General features: G+C 28.1%; 1 protein-coding gene across 3 annotated transcripts in view; it reads left to right on the forward strand.

Annotated features, from left to right (window-relative positions):
• The first annotated feature begins 295 nt into the window (after positions 1-295).
• The window catches only part of cps1 (carbamoyl-phosphate synthase 1, mitochondrial), a 97584-nt gene continuing 92818 nt past the window's right edge, over positions 296-5061 (forward strand). For 2 of the 3 annotated variants that reach the window (XR_015713146.1, XR_015713145.1), the window contains exon 1: positions 4752-5061. This exon is cut by the window's right edge and continues 254 nt beyond it. The gene's annotated coding sequence lies outside the window, so the exon portion shown is untranslated. Of the gene's footprint in view, positions 376-4751 lie in introns of those variants that run through there. The other variant, XM_087803446.1, reaches the window with a different exon arrangement.

The raw sequence follows: 5061 nt of genomic DNA on the forward strand, positions 1-5061 counted from the left end.
ATACCTCTTCTGACCACTGGATGTCACCAGCGCACCACTCGACAAAAACAACGCTCTGACATGAGGCGCAATTATTTTAGTGGAATCTTGAATAAATCCACGCAAGTCTATTATTTAACGTCAACGCGGGAGTCATCGTTTTATGCTTTGTTTTCGTCAACTTATTTAAAAAAAATCAAGGGTGTCCAGGTGCGTCTCAGAATGGAGTGGACCATAGTTAGTCAACATTCTGACATTCTTAACATTCTGGAATAAAAGATCTGAGAGTCAAACATGCTTTTGTTCTGCAGGTCCAGCAGAAGACCAGGACCCTCAGGTGGTCCCGACATCCCAGAGCTGGATGTGTTCCTGCGGTTCTGACGGTCCCTGAAAAATGTCAGGAGTGTTTCCTGTCGACACACACACACACACACACACACACACACACACACACACACACACACACACACACACACACACACACACACACACACACACACACACACACACACACACACACACACACACACCTACACACACGCCTACACACACACACTGTGATTCTACTCTCGAGCCACTTTGTCCAGACTGCTGAACCCAGCAAGAGTGGCTCCTCCTCTGGAGCTGGTCCTGCACAGATCAGCAGATCCATCAGGCCTTTAATCCCTCGTGGATGAAACTTGTCCACGTTCACGTTTTCCTGCTTCCTTTAGCGAGCGTCGCTCTTAGACCAGCTTTCATCAAACATATCTTCTCTGTTCTGTTCGTTGTCAGTAATTAATGGTTAATATTGTAACTAAGTTAGTAATAATGGTTATCATTGTAACTAAGTCAGTAATAAATGGTTATTATTGTGACTAAGTCAGTAATATGGTTATTATTGTAACTAAGTCAGTAATTAATGGTTATTATTGTAACTAAGTTAGTAATTAATGGTTATTATTGTAACTAAGTTAGTAATTAATGGTTATTATTGTAACTAAGTTAGTAATTAATGGTTATTATTGTAACTAAGTTAGTAATTAATGGTTATTATTGTAACTAAGTCAGTAATTAATGGTTATTATTGTAACTAAGTTAGTAATTAATGGTTATTATTGTAACTAAGTCAGTAATTAATGGTTATTATTGTAACTAAGTCAGTAATAATGGTTATTATTGTAACTAAGTTAGTAATAATGGTTATCATTGTAACTAAGTTAGTAATAATGGTTATCATTGTAACTAAGTCAGTAATTAATGGTTATCATTGTAACTAAGTCAGTAATAATGGTTATTATTGTAACTAAGTCAGTAATAATGGTTATTATTGTAACTAAGTCAGTAATTAATGGTTATTATTGTAACTAAGTCAGTAATAATGGTTATTATTGTAACTAAGTCAGTAATTAATGGTTATTATTGTAACTAAGTCAGTAATAATGGTTATTATTGTAACTAAGTCAGTAATTAATGGTTATTATTGTGACTAAGTCAGTAATTAATGGTTATCATTGTAACTAAGTCAGTAATTAATGGTTATCATTGTAACTAAGTCAGTAATTAATGGTTATTATTGTGACTAAGTCAGTAATAATGGTTATTATTGTAACTAAGTCAGTAATAATGGTTATTATTGTAACTAAGTCAGTAATAATGGTTATTATTGTAACTAAGTCAGTAATTAATGGTTATTATTGTAACTAAGTCAGTAATTAATGGTTATTATTGTAACTAAGTTAGTAATTAATGGTTATTATTGTAACTAAGTTAGTAATTAATGGTTATTATTGTAACTAAGTCAGTTATTAATGGTTATTATTGTAACTAAGTCAGCAATATGGTTATTATTGTAACTAAGTCAGTAATTAATGGTTATTATTGTAACTAAGTCAGTAATTAATGGTTATTATTGTAACTAAGTCAGTAATTAATGGTTATTATTGTAACTAAGTCAGCAATATGTTTATTATTGTAACTAAGTCAGTAATAATGGTTATTATTGTAATTAAGTCAGTAATTAATGGTTATTATTGTAACTAAGTCAGTAATAATGGTTATTATTGTAACTAAGTCAGTAATTAATGGTTATTATTTTAACTAAGTTAGTAATTAATGGTTATTATTGTAACTAAGTCAGTAATTAATGGTTATTATTGTAACTAAGTCAGTAATTAATGGTTATTATTGTAACTAAGTCAGTAGTGATGGTTATTATTGTAACTAAGTCAGTAATTAATGGTTATCATTGTAACTAAGTCAGTAATAAATGGTTATTATTGTAACTAAGTCAGTAATTAATGGTTATTATTGTAACTAAGTCAGTAATGATGGTTATTATTGTAACTAAGTCAGTAATTAATGGTTATCATTGTAACTAAGTCAGTAATAAATGGTTATTATTGTAACTAAGTCAGTAATTAATGGTTATTATTGTAACTAAGTCAGTAATAATGGTTATTATTGTAACTAAGTCAGTAATATGGTTATTATTGTAACTAAGTCAGTAATAATGGTTATTATTGTAACTAAGTCAGTAATTAATGGTTATTATTGTAACTAAGTCAGTAATAATGGTTATTATTGTAACTAAGTTAGTAATTAATGGTTATTATTGTAACTAAGTCAGTAATAATGGTTATTATTGTAACTAAGTCAGTAATAATGGTTATTATTGTAACTAAGTCAGTAATTAATGGTTATTATTGTAACTAAGTCAGTAATAATGGTTATTATTGTAACTAAGTCAGTAATTAATGGTTATTATTGTAACTAAGTCAGTAATAATGGTTATTATTGTAACTAAGTTAGTAATTAATGGTTATTATTGTAACTAAGTCAGTAATAATGGTTATTATTGTAACTAAGTCAGTAATAATGGTTATTATTGTAACTAAGTCAGTAATTAATGGTTATCATTGTAACTAAGTCAGTAATTAATGGTTATTATTGTAACTAAGTCAGTAATTAATGGTTATTATTGTAACTAAGTCAGTAATATGGTTATTATTGTAACTAAGTCAGTAATAATGGTTATTATTGTAACTAAGTCAGTAACAATGGTTATTATTGTAACTAAGTCAGTAATTAATGGTTATTATTGTAACTAAGTCAGTAATTAATGGTTATCATTGTAACTAAGTCAGTAATAATGGTTATTATTGTAACTAAGTCAGTAATTAATGGTTATCATTGTAACTAAGTCAGTAATAATGGTTATTATTGTAACTAAGTCAGTAATTAATGGTTATTATTGTAACTAAGTCAGTAATTAATGGTTATTATTGTAACTAAGTCAGTAATTAATGGTTATTATTGTAACTAAGTCAGTAATTAATGGTTATCATTGTAACTAAGTCAGTAATAATGGTTATTATTGTAACTAAGTCAGTAATTAATGGTTATCATTGTAACTAAGTCAGTAATAATGGTTATTATTGTAACTAAGTCAGTAATTAATGGTTATTATTGTAACTAAGTCAGTAATTAATGGTTATTATTGTAACTAAGTCAGTAATTAATGGTTATTATTGTAACTAAGTCAGTAATAATGGTTATTATTGTAACTAAGTTAGTAATTAATGGTTATTATTGTAACTAAGTCAGTAATAATGGTTATTATTGTAACTAAGTCAGTAATAATGGTTATTATTGTAACTAAGTCAGTAATTAATGGTTATCATTGTAACTAAGTCAGTAATTAATGGTTATTATTGTAACTAAGTCAGTAATTAATGGTTATTATTGTAACTAAGTCAGTAATATGGTTATTATTGTAACTAAGTCAGTAATAATGGTTATTATTGTAACTAAGTCAGTAACAATGGTTATTATTGTAACTAAGTCAGTAATTAATGGTTATTATTGTAACTAAGTCAGTAATTAATGGTTATCATTGTAACTAAGTCAGTAATAATGGTTATTATTGTAACTAAGTCAGTAATTAATGGTTATCATTGTAACTAAGTCAGTAATAATGGTTATTATTGTAACTAAGTCAGTAATTAATGGTTATTATTGTAACTAAGTCAGTAATTAATGGTTATTATTGTAACTAAGTCAGTAATTAATGGTTATTATTGTAACTAAGTCAGTAATTAATGGTTATCATTGTAACTAAGTCAGTAATAATGGTTATTATTGTAACTAAGTCAGTAATTAATGGTTATCATTGTAACTAAGTCAGTAATAATGGTTATTATTGTAACTAAGTCAGTAATTAATGGTTATTATTGTAACTAAGTCAGTAATTAATGGTTATTATTGTAACTAAGTCAGTAATTAATGGTTATTTACTCCTTTTAAAAACGTCATTTTCATCCATTTAACTGATCAATACTTTCATGATGTACGTTTCTTCACAGAAGAACAAATGGATCAAACTTGTTTATATTCATTTGTTTTATTTTTTTCATTTCAAACCAAACTTTTATTTTGTCACATTTTTACAAATAGAAATCTTAAAACTATAAAACGAACACTTTTTAAATAGATTTTAAACCGTGTTGAGTGAAACTAATCTTTACTAAATAAAATTGGATACATTTTAACGAGGATAATGTTGTATTTGAATTGTTTATTATTTCATTTTATATTCATTTTATTCAAAGGTCTTCAATATAATTCATTAAAGATGTACAAACATTACGATGTATTAAACTTTAATTCAGAACTTGTATTTATTTTGACATACTTAGAAATACTTAACGAGGCCAAGAAAAGAATAAACAAAGTAAGGTTTAAAAAGAGTTGAAGATATAATAAATGTAAAAAAAAATAATTTATTCAGGTTTTATTTACGTTTTACGGTGTTTTGTGACGTTTAAAAAGTTTTTTCCTCTGTTATACTTTAATACTTTTGTCTTTACACAGTGATTAGTAACGACGAATCTGGCTCGCGAGTTTTTGAGCAAATATTTGATTCAAAGTGAAAACTTTTGTCACTTTTCTTGTTCTTTTCTTCACTCGTTCTTTTCTTCTGCTCCACGTTGCCTTGTTTCTCTAGTTTCAAGAGGGCGTTTCCGCCGCCGACCAATCAGAGCGCGCCGCGCTGAGTGCGCTGCCTCGCGAAACGCCGGCTCCGCCAATCAGCGACGTCGATCC

Source organism: Callionymus lyra, chromosome 12 (assembly GCF_982586985.1).
Source record: "Callionymus lyra chromosome 12, fCalLyr1.hap1.1, whole genome shotgun sequence".
In the NCBI taxonomy this organism is placed as follows: Eukaryota; Metazoa; Chordata; class Actinopteri; order Syngnathiformes; family Callionymidae; genus Callionymus; species Callionymus lyra.